At 42.6% G+C, this 19,297-nt stretch overlaps 1 protein-coding gene across 4 annotated transcripts in view; it reads right to left on the reverse strand.

Moving 5' to 3' along the window:
• Nucleotides 1-17,876, reverse strand: part of LOC118373926 (neural cell adhesion molecule L1-like protein) — a 103,330-nt gene extending 85,454 nt beyond the window's left edge. For 2 of the 4 annotated variants that reach the window (XM_035760240.2, XM_035760237.2), the window contains exon 1: nt 17,545-17,876. The gene's annotated coding sequence lies outside the window, so the exon portion shown is untranslated. The remainder of the gene's footprint in view (nt 1-17,544) is intronic. The other 2 variants (XM_035760242.2, XM_035760239.2) reach the window with 1 other exon arrangement.
• Nucleotides 17,877-19,297: the final 1,421 nt, after the last annotated feature.

The following is a 19,297-nucleotide window of genomic DNA, read 5'->3' on the forward strand; positions in this document are numbered from 1 at the left end:
GGTACACATAAGTAGACACAGGTCAAATGTTACAACAGAGAGACTCTGATTGTTGATGTTCTTGTTCTCTGAATTCATAGGGTGGAATGTTAATTGAATTAACATCAGCCATAACTAATTTGACCCATTGAGTTGCTTAGCCTTGATGCTCACTTGCCTGCATGTGTTTCCGGAATATGCTAACCACCCACTAGGCACAGACGTCAATTCAAAGTCTATTCCATGTTGGTTCAATGTAATTTCATTGAAATGGAATGGAAAGAACCTTGATTCAACCAGTGTGTGCCCAGTGGGCAGGCACTAAAATGTAGTAAATTGAGTAAGGGTTCCAAACCTTATAATCACTTAAAATGCATTTTCTGAACAATAGCGAGAATTTAAACAGTTCATTTAAGTTCATTCCTACCACCTTCCTCCTACTGGGGCCATGTGGGCCCTGAGAGAGTGAATTGAAAAGTTGTTTACTGTTTTGGACTGTGGAGCCCACTGGAAAGGAGGAGTATATTTGGTCCAAACGGTGCTGAACCGTGAGGGTTATCTATATGGGGGGAACAGTGGTGCTACTGTTCAGAAGCACAATCGGAATGAAAGCTTTTCGAGGGCCAGCAAACCATGTCCATTTTCACTGGAAGGAATGCAGACTATTCTCTAATGAATGGGGAAGAGTTTGTCCGAGTGCCCTTCATACACTGGCATAAAGAGATAGGATAATGCAGGGGGTTAATGGGTGACCTGGCACACTTAGAGCTCTACTCAAGCTCTACTCACGCCACAGGTAGTTGGGGTGAGCGGGGTGGGGTGAGCAGAGATTGTTGTTTCACTCTCAGAGGCAAAAAGAGGGAGGGTAACTAAGGGAGCCTCTGTGAGTCAGTAATGACATTAGGTTCGGACCAGCAGGGGGGAACCTGACTGTGGTCCATACCCCCCAATCTCTCTCTGCCTCTAGTGCTGGTGGGCGACTCCAACAGGAAACAGGGACATCCTAAACACAGGTCTCCTGCTGCTACAAGGGGACAACAGGGGGATAACAGTGGGACCAGGCAGTATTTAAACATGCTCCAAACATCTCAACTGCAGGTGAGTTAACCCAGGGGTGGGGACATGGGGGCCATACAAGTGTGTTCAGCAAGAAGGTGAGGGCCCCCTAGGCATAAAGCATTTGTGGACAGGTTTGTTGTGTGAGAACATATGGGCCAGAGCCACAGGCACCTTACACTCTGATAGTTTCATCACATGTTCCTAGTGGCACAGGTTGCCAATGGAAACGGGCTCAGCTGCAGCCAATAGTAGCAAGAAATTACTGAGGTGTAAAATAATTTATAAAGAGGAAGCCTTATTTACTTAGGCTATAGAAGGGAAGAGTTAAATGCTAAGTGCCTGAGGGAATTGGTAGGTCCCCAAGGCTGAGGTTGTCAATCATACCTGGTTTCTGGTGATAAACCAGAGCTCACCCTCTGTAGACCCTGTCATTTTATTGAGCAACATGCTCTCCCAATTACCATGAGCCCCAGTCTGGCACCTTTAACCCCTGCATTGATTACTGTGTGCACACGTTGAGGAGATTATGTAGCAGAGGCAATAACTGTCAAATGGTGACGAGAGCTGCAGGCAGATCCTCCATATAAAGCCTCTTGTCTCAGGCACATTATGTTCGTTCGCACAATATTTTGAGTTTAATTCATTCATGAGAAAAGTCATTGTGTGTATGATGCTGAATAGATAAAAAGCTCCCTATTCAGACAATAATGGGTCAGACAGTATGATTGCTTGCGCCTGTAGAATACGGTTTCATCTGAAAACAAGAGACAATTTAAGATGACGGCATAGGATACAATAACAGGCACACATGTAGACATGCTTGCACGACAGTCTCTCTCTCTCCCTCTTCAGAGTGTGCTATTAAACACATCGGAATGACATTAACGAATTTGAGATGTGAAAAATAGTTCCATGGAGTGTTGTCATTTGCGAGTAGACAACATAATGCCTACAAAGCTGCGGCTGCATCCCAATTAGCTATATTATAGCGTTTCAAGTAACTCAAGCAACAGAAGGCCTACCTGCCGCTTGCACCGTAAAAATTACACACAGTCTGACTCTGAGAGAAGCCACAGGAAATTGGCACGGTCAATGGAATGACAACCAGCGCAGGCTGTCCATCCAATCAGGGGAGAGTCTCACTGCAGAATCCACCAATTGTCCATAAACGTCAAATTTCGAAGGTTAACTTTAGGCATTCATTCCAAATGGTTAAGGTAAGGGTAAAAAAAATGAAGGTAACTTTTTTTTAAATGAGTGCCTCGCACTGGGATTGAAATGCGACCCTCAAACCAGAGCCTGCGGCTCACTGTTGCCCCTAGTGGCGTTTAAAAAATAATCTCCTGACATCCTGCTTACCTGGACGGATGTCGAATTTCGCAGTGGAATCTTGAGCAACCTGGCTGCACTCTCAACAAAGACTGATGGGAACATTTCCTGGCCTGTAGCCCCAGATATCAAAGCAGAATTTATTTTAGATCACCTCTATTTCAAATCCACAAAGCTCTTCGATAACACTGGACTGTGTAAGGTCTGCCTATGTGCTGACTGTATCGAAAAATGAAAGTCCATTAAATAATAGTGGATTTGGAATTAAATTGTTCTCTCAAGTCCCTAAACCAAACCAAGATTCCTCTATTTGCATGTTGGTATCATTGTTTCCATGGCATTACTATTCTATTGTTTTATTTCGTACCCTCCCCTTCAGGAGATTTCATTCTTAGGTTTTGCATACTGTTGGATCCTTCAGAACCCCCAAGCTCAATCACTGAGAGAGGAGAAATATGGCACAGATGCTACTTAGAGATGGTTTACTTGAAAATAAGATAGGAAAACCTAAGGGCACGTGTAATTGTTAAATATAAGGGCAACAGACAACAGAAATCAAAGCATTATGGTCTGTTTACTCGTATCATTCTCCAAAAAGGAATATCACAATTGTGTTTTCAGAGTACTTTGAATATTTTGTTCCCAAAATATCCAAGCTCTTTCCCCAAATAACAAGCACACAACAGCCTAAATACCAATCTAGTGTATGCTAATTTGATACGCAAATGATAATGAGCTAAATGTTGATGGAACTGCCTTACATGACTCCAGTAGAGTCAGTCTGTTGCAACATTCAGGGAAACCTGTAGTGTACTGATTAACTAATGCAATTAAAGAGAATTTACCACAGAGATTGCCCCTTCCTTCATGCTCTTTTGTTTGTCAATTTGTAATTTACACGGCACATTTGAACGGCAAATGTAGATTTGGACTAAAGCATATGTTCAATTCCTCTGGGAGGGAAGTGTCAATAATAAGACATGATGAAGACATTTTCAGTTGAAGAGTCTTAAACAATAGCAACAGGCAGAATTCACTGTTCATACTGGTGATGCACCGATATGACATTTTTGGCCGATAACGATATCCGATATTTTCCTTGCCCAAAAACCCAGATACCGATACCCGATATTTAAAATTTTTGCGGCCTTTAAATCTTTCTAGTACAGTTAAATAGTTAACACACACACATGGACGCAGCGGTCTAAGGCACTGCATCTTAGTGCAAGAGGAATCACGAAAGACCCTGGTTCAAATCCAGGCTGTATCACATCCGGCCGTGATTGGGAGGGCGGTGCAAAATTGGCCCAGCGTCGTCCAGGTTTGGCCGGAGTAGGCTGTCATTGTAAATAAGAATTTGTTCTTAACTGACTTGCCTAGCCAAATAAAGGTTACACACACACACACACACACACCACACTGACCAAAAAGTTATTTTGTTGGCATTTACGTATGTCCCCATTACCAGTAAAACATAATCAAAACCTATTTCTTTCACTTATTGCTGTGCTGTTTCATTGTTCATTTGTTCAGTCGTTTCATTCTCAACCAGGATTTCTATGGAACGCCGTCTGGTTCTTTGTGTGTCAAAAAAGATACACGTCAAATAACACTATTTGATGTGTCAAATAAGCTTGTTGACCAATCAGGACCTGAATATGACTACACATCAAATAATAATTTAACACGTTCATAATTTTTTACGGAGTTATTACACATCAATTACACTATCACTCGTATTTCAGATGTCACAACGATTCAACGATACATATGCTATGATGCTGGTAAAGTTGTCTCGGGCACATACAGTGCGGTTATAAAAACATCTAGTTAGCTCATGGATGCAAACCATGTTCTTCCCCCAAAACAAAGCAAAACGACATAATCTGTTTCAGTAGCCATAGTTAGCTAGCTAACTGTGTAGCTAGGTGTCATCATCTAAACTAATCCAAATGTACATTTATAAGACAGTTCTTATTTGATTAATGGTGGTAGGACCCATCTATGTGAAGCTAGCCACAATAAGGATTAGCCACAATAGTGGACTTTGCGGATAGCCTCCAAAATAAAAGTATTAATTGACAGTGATGCAAATTAATACAAATTGTAGAATTATGTCATAATGTTGTGATATAAAATCAACAAAAGACAATCATTTGTTAACTTCACAAAAACCTGTTGAAATCACACTGGCTGTATTATACTTTAGAATTGCATAGGGGGAAAACTTATTTCACTGTACAGCCTTACCTATGGATTGTGGATCAATGACATGGGGTATCAGTCTACTCAGTGACACTCAGAGAACATTAGCATCATAGCTCTTATTGCGGTACTCTGAAACAACTGTGAATTGAGCCACATTTATTGTTAACCTATGTGTATTGAACACTATTCCTGAGGAAAAACAATACTGCGTGGATATTTTAGAGTCTGAAAACTCTGAGAAGGATGTTGGGAAAAATAGCTTACTCCATTTCATTGATCCCCAATCCTTAGGTACAGTGAAATCAGTGAAATCAGCAAGGGCTGATTTCAAGGTTTTACTGCTAACCTACAAAGCATTACATGTGCTTGCTCCTACCTATCTCTCTGATTTGGTCCTGCCGTACATACCTACACGTACGCTACGGTCACAAGACGTAGGCCTCCTAATTGTCCCTAGAATTTCCAAGCAAACAGCTGGAGGCAGGGCTTTCTCCTATAGAGCTCCATTTTTATGGAACGGTCTGCCTACCCATGTTAGAGACGCAAACTCGGTCTCAACCTTTAAGTCTTTACTGAAGACTCATCTCTTCAGTGGGTCATATGATTGAGTGTAGTCTGGCCCAGGAGTGGGAAGGTGAACGGAAAGGCTCTGGAGCAACGAACCGCCCTTGCTGTCTCTGCCTGGCCGGTTCCCCTCTTCCCACTGGAATTCTCTGCCTCTAACCCTATTACAGGGGCTGAGTCACTGGCTTACTGGGGCTCTCTCATGCCATCCCTGGAAGGGGTGCGTCAACTGAGTGGGTTGATTCACTGATGTGGTCGTCCTGTCTAGGTTGGCGCCCCCCCTTGGGTTGTGCCATGGCGGAGATCTTTTTATTTGTTATTTTTTATTTTTCACCTTTATTTAACCAGGTAGGCTAGTTGAGAACAAGTTATCATTTGCAACTGCGACCTGGCCAAGATAAAGCATAGCAGTGTGAACAGACAACACAGAGTTACACATGGAGTAAACAATTAACAAGTCAATAACACAGTAGGAAAAAAAAGGGGAGTCTATATACATTGTGTGCAAAAGGCATGAGGTAGGCGAATAATTACAATTTTGCAGATTAACACTGGAGTGATAAATGATCAGATGGTCATGTACAGGTAGAGATATTGGTGTGCAAAGAGCAGAAAAGTAAATAAATAAAAACAGTATGGGGATGAGGTAGGTAAAAATGGGTGGGCTATTTACCGATAGACTATGTACAGCTGCAGCGATCGGTTAGCTGCTCAGATAGCAGATGTTTGAAGTTGGAAGCGATTTTTGCAATTCGTTCCAGTCACAGGCAGCAGAGAACTGGAACGAAAGGCGGCCAAATGAGGTGTTGGCGTTAGGGATGATCAGTGAGATACACCTGCTGGAGCGCGTGCTACGGATGGGTGTTGCCATTGTGACCAGTGAACTGAGATAAGGCGGAGCTTTACCTACCATGGACTTGTAGATGACCTGGAGCCAGTGGGTCTGGTGATGAATATGTAGCGAGGGCCAGCCGACTAGAGCATACAAGTCGCAGTGGTGGGTGGTATAAGGTGCTTTAGTGACAAAACGGATGGCACTGTGATAAACTGCATCCAGTTTGCTGAGTAGAGTGTTGGAAGCAATTTTGTAGATGACATCGCCGAAGTCGAGGATCGGTAGGTTTGTCAGTTTTACTAGGGTAAGTTTGGCGGCGTGAGTGAAGGAGACTTTGTTGCGGAATAGAAAGCCGACTTGATTTGATTTTCGAATGGAGACATTTGATATGAGTCTGGAAGGAGAGTTTACAGTCTAGCCAGACACCTAGGTTCTTATAGATGTCCACATATTCTAGGTCGGAACCATCCAGGGTGGTGATGCTGGTCAGGCGTGCGGGTGCAGGCAGCGAACGGTTGAAAAGCATGCATTTGGCTTTACTAGCGTTTAAGAGCAGTTGGAGGCCACGGAAGGAGTGTTGAATGGCATTGAAGCTTGTTTGGAGGTTAGATAGCACAGTGTCCAAGGACGGGCCGGAAGTATATAGAATGGTGTCGTCTGCGTAGAGGTGGATCAGGGAATCGCCCGCAGCAAGAGCAACATCATTGATATATACAGAGAAAAGAGTTGGCCCGAGGATCGAACCCTGTGGCACCCCCATAGAGACTGCCAGAGGACCGGACAGCATGCCCTCCGATTTGACACACTGAACTCTGTCTGCAAAGTAATTGCTGAACCAGGCAAGGCAGTCATCCGAAAAACCGAGGCTACTGAGTCTGCCGATAAGAATATGGGGATTGACCGAGTCGAAAGCCTTGGCAAGGTCTATGAAGACGGCTGCACAGTACTGTCTTTTATTGATGGCGGTTATGATATCGTTTAGTACCTTGAGCGTGGCTCAGGTGCACCCGTGACCGGCTCGGAAACCAGAGACAAGGCTATACTCAGCCTTGTCTCAGGATGGTAAGTTGGTGGTTGAAGATATCCCTCTAATGGTGTGGGGGCTGTGCTTTGGCAAAGTGGGTGGGGTTATATCCTTCCTGTTTGGCCCTATCCGGGGGTGTCCTCGGATGGGGCCACTGTGTCTCCTGACCCCTCCTGTCTCAGCCTCCAGTATTTATGCTGCAGTAGTTTATGTGTCGGGGGGCTAGGGTCAGTTTGTTATATCTGGAGTACTTCTCCTTTCCTATTCGGTGTCCTGTGTGAATCTAAGTGTGCGTTCTCTAATTCTCTCCTTCTCTCTTTCTTTCTCTCTCTTGGAGGACCTGAGCCCTAGGACCATGCCCCAGGACTACCTGACATGATGACTCCTTGCTGTCCCCTGTCCACCTGGCCGTGCTGCTGCTCCAGTTTCAACTGTTCTGCCTTATTATTATTCGACCATGCTGGTCATTTATGAACATTTGAACATCTTGGCCATGTTCTGTTATAATCTCCACCCGGCACAGCCAGAAGAGGACTGGCCACCCCACATAGCCTGGTTCCTCTCTAGGTTTCTTCCTAGGTTTTGGCCTTTCTAGGGAGTTTTTCCTAGCCACCGTGCTTCTACACCTGCATTGCTTGCTGTTTGGGGTTTTAGGCTGGGTTTCTGTACAGCACTTTGAGATATCAGCTGATGTATGAAGGGCTATATAAATACATTTGATTTGATTTGAAATATGAATGTCAATCCACACAATAGGCTGACTGGGGAGATGATTTCACACCTTCCCAGTCCCGCAATACAACCTACAACGCTAATATTTGCGTAAACTCTTCACAGTTGTGTTATGTGGGTGTCACCGAGTTGACTGATACCCCATTTCATTGCTTCACATTAAAACCTTGTTTAACATTATCTAGTCTAAATATGGCAAAATTCCACCAATTGTAACCTTCTGCATCACTTTCAAATAGATACTTTTATTTTGAAGGCAAATCGCAAATTCCACTATTGTGCCTAATCCTTATTGTGGTTAGCTTCACAACACATAACCCAGTACGGTCGAGCCTCACTAGCCAGATGAAGCTTGCTGGCTGCTTATACTGTTGGCTTTGGGCAACAGGGTTAAGTAGCTGGCTTGCTATTTATTTTCATGAACTGAAGTTCAATTTCAATAGGCAAACAACACCTAGCTAATACTTACTCACAAGGATTCCTAAATCACTGCTAAAAATAATGAAAATGACTGCAGTTTCTACTGGTCAAAGTTGCCGTCAAACAAATACTGCTTTTTTACCAATGCGTTATTGTAAACACATTGTTCATGGCTGGTGTTTTGCTTGTCTGCAGACTTTTTTGCACAGCTTTGACAGTGCTACTGATAGTAGTGGTGGCACTTGGCTTGCAAGTGCAAATTCAGAACAAACAACATTCTATAACAGAATTGTGTTATTTGATGTGTCAAATTAAAGCTTATTTAATGCATGTATCTTTTTTGACACACACAGATTCAAACGGCATTCCATAGTATGTCATGAAACTAATAGCAGTGACGCCATTACTGTGTAACTACGGTAGGGCAACATCTGAAAAATAGCTCACTTGGTAGTGTGTACCGGTGCTCGACCAGTCGCGAAAGCCATCATCACCCACGACAGAGAACGGTTGATTGTTAAGGGCAATGTATTTCATTATCTTAGCGTTAATGGATTTCACCTTAGAGTTGTCTCTCTGAAATGTTCTCACTCTTTCAAATGACTGCTCAACTTCTTGACTGCTCAATCCACACAGCCGACATTGTGGGCTAAGTTAGGAATGCTGTGTTGCACATGTAGCGCAAAATTTTACATGGCACCATTACGTCATGTACCTACGTTATATAGGTATGCATGTACGCTTTGACATTGGTTTTGCACATCGGTGTTAAACTAGACATCGGGCCGATACCAATGTTGGCATTTTTAGCTAATATCGGCCGAGTCCGATATGTTCACCAATATATTGTGCATCCCTAGTTCATACTATCCCATAGCGTTGTTATATACACATGTATTATCCTCACATGGCATCAGTGGTACTTGCCTTGAGGGGTGGCCACACAGAGAGTGGTTTCTATCTACATTGGGGATAATGAGGTAAAGATTGAGAGGAAAGACGCCATGGCATTTAAGTTGCAGCCAGTCCATAGAAAACCACTCCCCAGGCACTAGCAAAATACATCATTCAAATCTGGAAGGTGATCGGTGACAGGTTCACTCCAATTCAATGTAGTGCCATAAAAATAAATGGTTCCAGCCAAGTTGGAAACATAATGAGGTCAAAGTGTCTCCACTGTTCTGCAGGTGGTCCCACGGTTAGATTAGTAGAAATGGGCAGAAGAGTTACCCCCGAGCTGATAAATGGTGCTGAGTCTCGACCAGTTTGACAATTTTACTCAACATTTGCTGTGTCTGGGGGCGAGAACATTAAGAAGTAGACTATTGCTGTGTTCTGGCTGTCTGTATAGTTGACCCCCAGTATGCTGGGTACAGACACAAAGACTTTCAGAACACCAATAAATATACTGACATTTCTCCAAAAACCAGTCAATTTGTAGGCATGTAAAATGGCTTTCATAATAATAAACTGCATCATAACATTCAGTACATTTTTAGGCATTGTAAAATGGCTTTTATAATAAAAAAACGGCATCATAATATTCAGTTGATTGCTAATGAGTCTTAGGGTGTCATCTAGTTGTAAATTGAGCTGGGGAAATCAACTATGAAAAGCAATTCTAATTTCATCATGATAAATTAGAAGCTCTGAAAACACTAATTCGGTTGAAATGATAAAGTCATTTGTTTCCAGCTGCTAAACACTTCTAACGAACAAAGGATAATAGCACACAGGAATCGACGCACCTTCAAACTGAGAGGAGATTAAGAGTTTACACATACAATAGCAACCCATCCAACTATTTAGCATGTCCTCCTTGTTTCATTATTCTAATCATGGCTGTTCAGTGTTCTCTGTCAGGGGAGAGCCCTGTTTGACTCTAGGTACGGCTGGGTGCAGCATGTAGCTCCGTCACTAGCTGAGAGTCCTAGCCAGCCAGGAGTCAACTCTGCTTACGGCCCCCAGCAGCGCTCCATGCTGTGTAATGTGGTCCCAGAGGACACCCCAAAGTGAGTGTACCGCTGCCTTCACATTCTGAGGTGTGTTTTAGGGACACACATTACACTGGTTCCCCCTACAGACTTTTCGTAGGGCCATATCTAATTCCAAACAAAACAGCAGTTCAATTTTAATATTATGGGAAGCCGCCAAATTACACGTGGGTTAGGTGATTATGGTGGAGCACCTGGCCCATGTGTTTGTGTACACTTGGATGTATGGGATCGCTGTTGTTGTCTGTTGATGTCTGTCTACCCATCAGATTCAGTCAACAACAATGCTATATGGTGAAGATCTTAGGAGGCTGCTGAGGAGAGAACGGTCCATAATAATGGCCGAAACAGAGTAAATGAAATAGCAACTAACAACTGGAAACCATGTGTTTGATGTATTTGATACCATTCCACTGATTCTGTTCCAGTCACCACCACGAGCCCATTCTCCCAAATTAAGGTGCCACCAACCTCCTGTGGTGAATATATTTTCATTGCCCATACTGTACGTTTGGTATGAGATAAGTGATACGGTATTACAAGGTTCACCAACTGGTCCCCCAAGTTTAGATTTTTTTAAAATCTGGACATAGAAGGCTGTAAAAACACCAGCAAATCAGCTCCAAGTTATTCCAATGTATTCCTATGCATTATAAGGAGATATTTGTGATCGTATACAAATGTAAGCAAGGTTTGAAATGTGTCAGAGTCTAGGTGATGTGGGTAAGGCGGAGTCAGGTGCAGGACACAGAGATGAGTAATAATAGTAACTTTACTCAAAAATAATCTTCCAACAAGAAGAACGAAAATCCAGAATCACATAAACGAGACAACTGACAACAATAAACACAGACAAAACCATGATGGCTCCAGAGGGTTAAATAGGGAAATAATTCAAACGCAATGGGAAACAGGTGTGTACAATACAGACAAAACAAATGGAAAAAGAAATGTAGATCGGTGGAGGCTAGAAAGCCGGTGACGTCGACTGCCGAACGCCGCCCGAACAAGGAGAGACACCAACTTCGGCGGAAGTGACAAAATGATTTCTGTTTGTGCTTCTTGTGGTCAATTTGCAGTCTATAAATGACTTGTAATTATGTTCCGGCAACCTGACCATTCACCCAAGAAACAAACGGCCTGTGGCTGCTCTATTACAATAGCACTGCATGTAGTAGACGTTAAATATGAGCCTCATGTATCCTCCTAAATTACACTCCCCATTATATCTAACCTAGTGGTTTCAAATTACATTTACCCAACAACTGAGAGGGAAGGGAGGGAAACTGTCTGATACCCGCTCTTATCATACCACTTGAGACAATGGCTCTTTTCCTGTCCACGTGCCTGTCTGTCACATCTGTCCTGTCCTCCTCATCCTGTCAGCCCTTCTACACCACTCCCTAGGGGGGTCCTCCTAACCTTGCCCACACAACACACACAAGAAGACTGTGATCGCCTCTATTCCATGTCTCTTTTATGTCTTTCATCTTTGTTCAGTACGCTCTTATATTCATGAGTTATCTAGAATTGAGACTGCAATTGAAATGGGAATAATTTAGCTGACTTTTATTTAGGATAATAACTTCTGGCCTACCAAGTGGTACAGCGGTCTAAGGCACTGCATCACAGTGCTTGAGACGTCACAACAGATCCTGGTTCGATCCCAGGCTGTGTCCTACCGGCCGTGACCGGGAGTTCCATAGGACTATGCACAATTGACCCAGCATCGTCCGGGTCAGGGGAGATTTTGGACAGGGGGACTTTACTTGGCTCATCATGCTCTAGCGACTCTTTGTGGCTGGCCGGGTGCCTGCTGGCTGACTTCGGTCGTCAGTTGAATAGTGTTTCCTCCGATACATTGGTGCAGCTGGCTTCCGGGTTAAGGAGCATGGTCATGTTTCAGAGGATGCATGACTCGACCTTCACCTCCCCCAAGCCTGTTGGGGAGTTGCAGAGATGAGACAAGATCGCAATTGGATATCACGAAATTGGGGAGAAAAAGGGGGTAAAATACAACAACAAAAGCGTACTCTTTGTGTTAAGGCTGTCAGGTTTTGTTATACCTTTGAGGACCTTATTCACTATATATACAAAAGTATGTGGACACCCCTTCAAATGAGTGGATTCGGCTATTTCAGCCACACCCATTGCTGACAGGTGTATAAAATATATAAAATACATTACATATTTATACAAAGGTATGTGGACACCCCTTCAAATTAGCGGATTAGGCTATTTCAGCCACACCCGTTGCAAACAGTCATATAAAATCCTTCTAGACCACACAGCCATGCAATCTCCATAAGGAAACATTGTCAGTAAAATGGCCCGTTCTAAAGAGACTTTCAATGTGGCACTTTTCCAACAAGTCAGTTTGTCAAATTTCTGCCCTGCTCGAGCTTCCCCGGTCAACTGCTGTTAATGTGAAGTGGAAAGGTTTAGGAGCAACAACGGCTCAGCTGCAAAGTGGTAGGCCACATAACCTCACAGAACGGGATTGCCGAGTGCTGAAGCTAGTAGTGCGTAAAAATCATCTGTCCTTGGTTGCAAACCTCACCACCGAGTTCAAATTGCCTCTGGAAGCAACGTCAGCGCAAGAGCTGTTTGCCGGAAGCTTCATGAAATTGGTTTCTTTAGCCGAGCACAAGCCTAAGGTCACAATGCGCAATGCCAATCTTCGGCTGGAATAGTGTAAAGCTCGCCGCCATTGGACCCTAGAGCAGTGGACATGCATTCTCTGTAGTGATGAATCACGCTTCACCATCTGGCAGTCAGATGGACAAATCTGGGTTTGGCAGATGCCAGGAGAACACTACCTGCTCGAATGCATTGTGCCAACTGTAACATTTGGTGGAGGAAGTATCATGGTCTGGGGTTGTTTTTCATGGTTCGGGCTAGGCCCTTTAGTTCCAGTGAAGGTAAATCTCAACGCTACAGCATACAATGACATTCTAGATGATTCTGTACTTCCAACTTTGTGGCAACAGTTTGGGGAAGGCCCTTTCCTGTTTCAGCATGACAATGCCCCCGTGCAAAAAGCAAGGTCCATACAGAAATGGTTCGTTGAGATCGGTGTGGATGAACTTGACTGGCCTGCACAGATCCCTGACCTCAACCCAATCAAACACCTTTGGGATGAATTGGAACGCTGACTGCGACCCAGTCCTAATCTCCCTCTGGTGGCTGAATGGAAGCAAGTCCCTGCAGTAATGTTCCAACATCTAGTGAAAAGCCTTCCCAGAAGAGTGGAGGCTGTTAAAGTTGCAAAAGGGGGACCAACTCCATATTAATGCCCATGATTTTGGAGTGAGGTGTACTTTTGGCCATTTTTTAAACACTTTTATTAGAATCACTTGTGAAAATTCACACAACCAAAAAACAAAAGGCACTATACTGATTGAATACAGGCATGCAGGGGCTCGAGTGGCTTAGTGCTAGATTGTAAACCCTGTTCTTTCAGAAAAGCAATGCACAGTTGGCTCAAACGGCCTCCAGTAAAACCTAATCCTATTGGTTGTGGTTCTCATTCCTATGAAAACATTGCAAGATGAAACAAAACATGGTTTTGTGGATTTGTTTTTTATATAACTGTACAAATTTGTACCAGAAGTTACCACTTTCACCATGTACTGAGGCAGAACACGTGGCACTGAAAGAAGATGATGAATGATACGCCCAGCCATTGCCTTAAGCCTGGAAGTGTACAGGGGACCTTGCCAGTGAGAGAGACAGCCTCCTATCGCCCTCCCACTGGGTTGTTCTGGGATAGGAACTCCAGAACATGTGTGATAACATTGACCTCGTTGCAGGTTTGTCCTTCAGTATTAACTTTGCAGATTAATTGTCCGTGCAGCGCAGGCTGCCATTGATCATATTCACCAGTGGCCCCAATAATGCAGCGGCCTGTTAAATAAGATATGAAGGTGAATTCTGGTTGATCACAACCTCTTATCATTACATCTTCATCATCCCCCCCACCCAACCCGTTGCCCCCCAGGGTGAATGGCCACAATAATTCCTTTGCCGCTATCTCTCCCCAGACTCAATTTTATAGGTATCCTACTAAAAAAAAGATATGCACATTTCCGGAAAAGCAGGCAGAGATTGTGGAAAATTATTAATTAATATTTCATGTAACCACACATATTTCCAGATCCTACAAGACATGCTGCTTCTTCTTCCTGTCACCAGCAGTAAACATGATAGAGGACAGCTCAGGTAATGCTGCAGCAGAGGGAGCAGGAGTCGTCGCTGTAATTGCTTGTACCAACGGAAGCCTGAGTTGAAGTTCAATTACGGCTGGATATTTGCTAGGTTCCACCACACTGTCATCCATACCATACAGAGTCTGCTGTCTGGAGTACATCTAGGTGTCACAATGTTTCATATAATCAGTGTTTACAATATCAGCATCTGTTCCTGGGTCAATATAATTGCTCTCTGTCACAGTCCAGAGACGGTCAGAAAGGCTAATCTGTGTTATGAATCACCAGTGTTTTATAGATTAAGAGATTAAGGGGCATCATATATGGGCAATGAAATCTGTATAGCAATTAATGTCTTCTTCCCGTTGCCAAGCTCATCTGTAATCTCTAACAAGTATCTGTGTAATCTGTATTCCATCAGTCAACAGGGTGCCTGTAGAGCACAGGTGTCAAACTCATTCCATGGAGGGCCGAGTGTCTGCTGATTTTCACTCCTCCCTTGTACTTGATTGATTAATGAAGGTAACTAATTAGTAAAGAACTCCCCTCACCTGCTTATCTAGGTTTTAATTGAAAGGAAAACCAAAAACCACCAGACACTAGGCCCTCTTTCTATCCCTCTCACACATGGAAAAGAAGCTTGTGTGCACAAACACAAATACACATGCATACACACACTGCGTCTCTCAAGCTTTAAAAGTAATTCTGCCTCAGGAGGCATTGCGTGTTTGTATTAAGGATTGCATGAACATGAAAAAGAAATTCAGTGGATGTAGTTACGGGTGCAGGTGTTTGTTTGTATGACTGATTTAGAGTCTGTGTATGGAAAAGAGAGTAAGTGAATGAAATTGATGTTGTCTGAGTACGTGTCAGTTGGTCACACTGTCTGACAGGTACAGTCCAGATGATAATGAGGATGTATTCACATGTATGGATGAGGGATTGGTCATTCTTGGTCACTTTTTAGAGTCTACTGTGCAGTCCAAACCATGTTGAAAGTACATGTCAGTAGCCTTACTAGCATTACACAATCCGGTATTTTTCATGCATTTTTGTTACCTTTAAAACAAAATAGGCATGAAATTTGTCTGGTCAGATACTCATGTTAAGTGGTGAGAGAAGTTTGCCTGGCTGACATGGACCTGCAGGTACATAGTTGGTGGTGGAGCCCTTCCTTGTCCAATTACACTGAACTTCATTCAACCTGTTTGGTGAGAAGTATTCAACCAACCTTTTGGTACACAGCACCAATGGCCTGAATACTGAAAAGCTTGGGATGACTCATGATCACCAAGTGCCATGATAGACTCTCATCCTGGAAATATATGGACTAACTGGTTCAGCATGACATCTCTACAGGATATCACACTTAAGGTGGTATACACTCATTATACATACTGCAGGATAAAAAGGTATAGGCCCATCAATCCACCTTTACCAAAATGAGTTTTTCTGTGTTTAGGGACAAGCTGAGCTATGACCAGAAATGGAAGTGTGATCTTCACAAGGTCCATCTAATTGATGTGGCTTGGCAAGAGTTGCTGCACACAAGCACACGAAGAAAAGGGAATTGAATAATATGATAGGAGAAGCATATAGGCTTTCTAAACAAATAACCCCCAAGAGGCACTTCACTGTGTGCTGTGAAACCACTGACCAAAACACAAATCTTTGAAGGTGGCGTATTCCTCCTGAGCTATTTTTTTTTTACCACTTACCTATTTTAATTAGCAAAAGCATACTATGGGAGGAATCATTGAGGCAAAAACAAAGTGTGCAGTATACTGTACACACTGGTATCTTTAGACTCACACAAAAACAAATCATCATCACCTGTTCCATCTTGCTCAAAATCAATTATGAAATGTAGAAGCTCTGAAATGCAATAACGTCAATCTGCTGAGCACTTCTAAAGTGACTAATCATACTCATTAAAGAGAAATCACTCATCATTTTGCCACGCCATGTGCTCTCCATAAAAAGCCCTTGCCCCATAATCCAAACCAATGCATAAAATGAAGATGAATTTCCTCGATGGGGAAAAGTCATCAAGAATCTTGGAGGGGCTCTCAGTGGCAGATGATTGCTGTACTCAGAGATGCATCCGGTGTGTGTCTGCCCACTAACATTTGCCTCTTTTTAATCTACCTGATTGTAGTCTAGGTAGTGAATCATTCAAGAAGACAGAAGAACAAATCGAAGAGTACACACAGTTGTACAGGTGATTTGCAGTCTTCATTAGCAATTCAAAGGAAGAAACTCAGTTCAGTTTTTGCCATGTTTGCACTTAGGAAGTAATTAAGGCTACTGTGGGCTTGACAACACAACAGTATTTTCCATGGTCTTTTAGGAGAATATTCAACATTTACATTTTACATTTAAGTCATTTAGCAGACGCTCTTATCCAGGGCGACTTACAATGTCAGGAGATGAACCACCAACATCTTGCAATAAAGAAATGTTGAACACCATTTTTCTCTCTGATCTCTAGCCTCCTGAAATGACCAGCAAGTAATATCAAAGTACTATCAAAAGTATGTTACAAATAGTTTAACTATAAGAAAATTAAATACAAACTAAATATACAGTTTGCACATATTCTTGCTTATTTATATTACTGTCTGATTATGCCTGGAGGGTAGCCTAAGGGGGTATGAGGATGGGAGTGGGGGGGGTAGTCGAGGGGTGTGTGTCGGGTGTCCATAAAGTGTCCTTTAAAATTGTGAAAAGACTTGCAAGACATTACTGGCCGTGATATATGTTGCTATGCAACATAAAGCACTATGCATGCTGTAAGATCAGTGGATATTGTTTTAAGAAATCCATGTAGATGTAACTGAAATCAATGAGATGAAGGCATGTAAGCCAACTTTGTTTATCATTACAATTAAACAAACCAGGCAAATAGATGCAAACATCCATTCTAGGCTTCAGTATCATTTGCCTATGAGTCATTTATCTATTCACTCTGACATTTTCTATTTGATTGAGTATGTTGTTCTATAATAGACAATTCACTATAGGTTATTTTGGTTATTATATCTAAGTAGGCTACTTGATTTACCGGTTGTGATAATGTATGCCTGCCTACTTTAGAGCAAAGTATCACAAATTAAGAACTAATTACAAGACTATGCCTTTACCGGAAGAAAAAAAACGCAAAGAAACATTTACAAAAGTAAATACACATACCTTTTTAAGAGCAGTTCCTATCGTTCCAGTCGTTTGATGAGGTTGAATTTAGTTTATAGCGGTCTGAGATGCATCGACCTACTGAATCTCAAAACGTGCGCAATTGGTCAGACAGAACGAGAATTACACGAAACGCTTCCTCCAGCGTAGATGCTATCGCCCCCCTTGTGAAAAAGAAGAAAAACGAATAGGTTTTCTTCTACAAAGACGTTCAGAGAAAGAGACCCTATCGCAGTCAATAGCTTTTAGAAATCCATGGCAACCGAGAAAACCCTCCACAACTTCTCAATGTTGTGACGGGGTTAAAAGACCCTCAATGACAGCAGCATTATTCCAGTCACAGAATGGGCACGCAGGTTTTGGGGAGGGGGAGGGGGTGACAGAACCAGGCTGTTAGAATGAAGATTATTGAATGGAAGGGAAATGGAATTGGAATTGTGAATGTAAATCAAACAACATCACAGGATATTATTATTCAAGTGCTAGGCTAAATATGCAACCACATAATAAAAATACAAATATTGAAATTACCATTCACATTATTTGTGTCAGTACATCAACAGCTATTTCCCAGTATAGCCTATGGGAACCTAATGGTCAGATTAGGGAGGGAGACTCGGACCACATATTAGTCTCTGTGGGGACAAGTTGTTTCAGCACTTCAGACAGCAACAGCAGCATCAGCAGCATCATTAAAGCACTCACTCTGTTTCTGCGCCACTGACCAGCTGTGTGAGGTGGGGGAGGTCAGCTAGCAATCAAATTAGCTTTTCAACCACCACCATATTACTGGGTACTGATTTGGATTTCAGCAGACACCTGCCATCTAAGCGTTGCTCAGTGATGAGATATGTGCATCTAAACATTGGAAATGAATGCTGTCAACTAGCTTATATGGGCAATAGTTGGATACAGTTCTACTGGGTAGCTGTGGGTGTGGTCTGGACAGGGTCAATAATTCCTGGAAAAACACTGTTTATGGCTGAGAGTGATGTAATTAGATGACACGCTACTACAACATGACCTATGTACATAACCTGGGGTTTCTTGTCAAATGTTACAGGCTACATTCAACACTTACATCCCTGTTCATATCCAGAGATTGGTCTTATTTGATAGATTTCATCCTGTTCTCTCAAGTGCTTAACCTGATACGTCTGAGAGAGGAAATGAACAGACTGAATAGAATCAAACCTAATCTAATTCAGGCCATTTTAATCACATTGACCGGATTACACAATGCATTCACTGAGGACTGAGTGTAATAGGATCTTTATATGAGGCAGACTGCACATACCAAGAGTGCTCCATCAAATACAATCTGATTTCTTGTCATACTGAAAAAAACTTGTCTCATTATTTGAAGAGCAGATTGTACATACAGTACTGTAGCATCTCTAACTACCACAATACAATGACTGTACCATCCCACCTAAGCATGCAGAGTGTTAGAGGTAGCCTATGTATAACTCATACAGGCTACATGTGAACAAAACACTTAGGGATTGAATAGAAATCAGTGTGGCAGAGATAGATATTGTACTTTTCTCAATTAGATTTGCTTAACTCCTGTATCCTCTCTCCACTGTGGGTTGAATCAGCTTGATTTAAGCTTTTTCTGCTTGTCCGTTTCTGTTTTTACTCTGTTTGTTCAGAACCCTAACAGTTGGTGTTTTCGGCAGGATTCACCATGATTTGCAGTTGAACTGAAGAGTCTGAATCAGTTTAACAGGGGCCGGCACAAAACAAGGTA

Source organism: Oncorhynchus keta, chromosome 10, assembly GCF_023373465.1.
Source record: "Oncorhynchus keta strain PuntledgeMale-10-30-2019 chromosome 10, Oket_V2, whole genome shotgun sequence".
Classification (NCBI taxonomy): domain Eukaryota; kingdom Metazoa; phylum Chordata; class Actinopteri; order Salmoniformes; family Salmonidae; genus Oncorhynchus; species Oncorhynchus keta.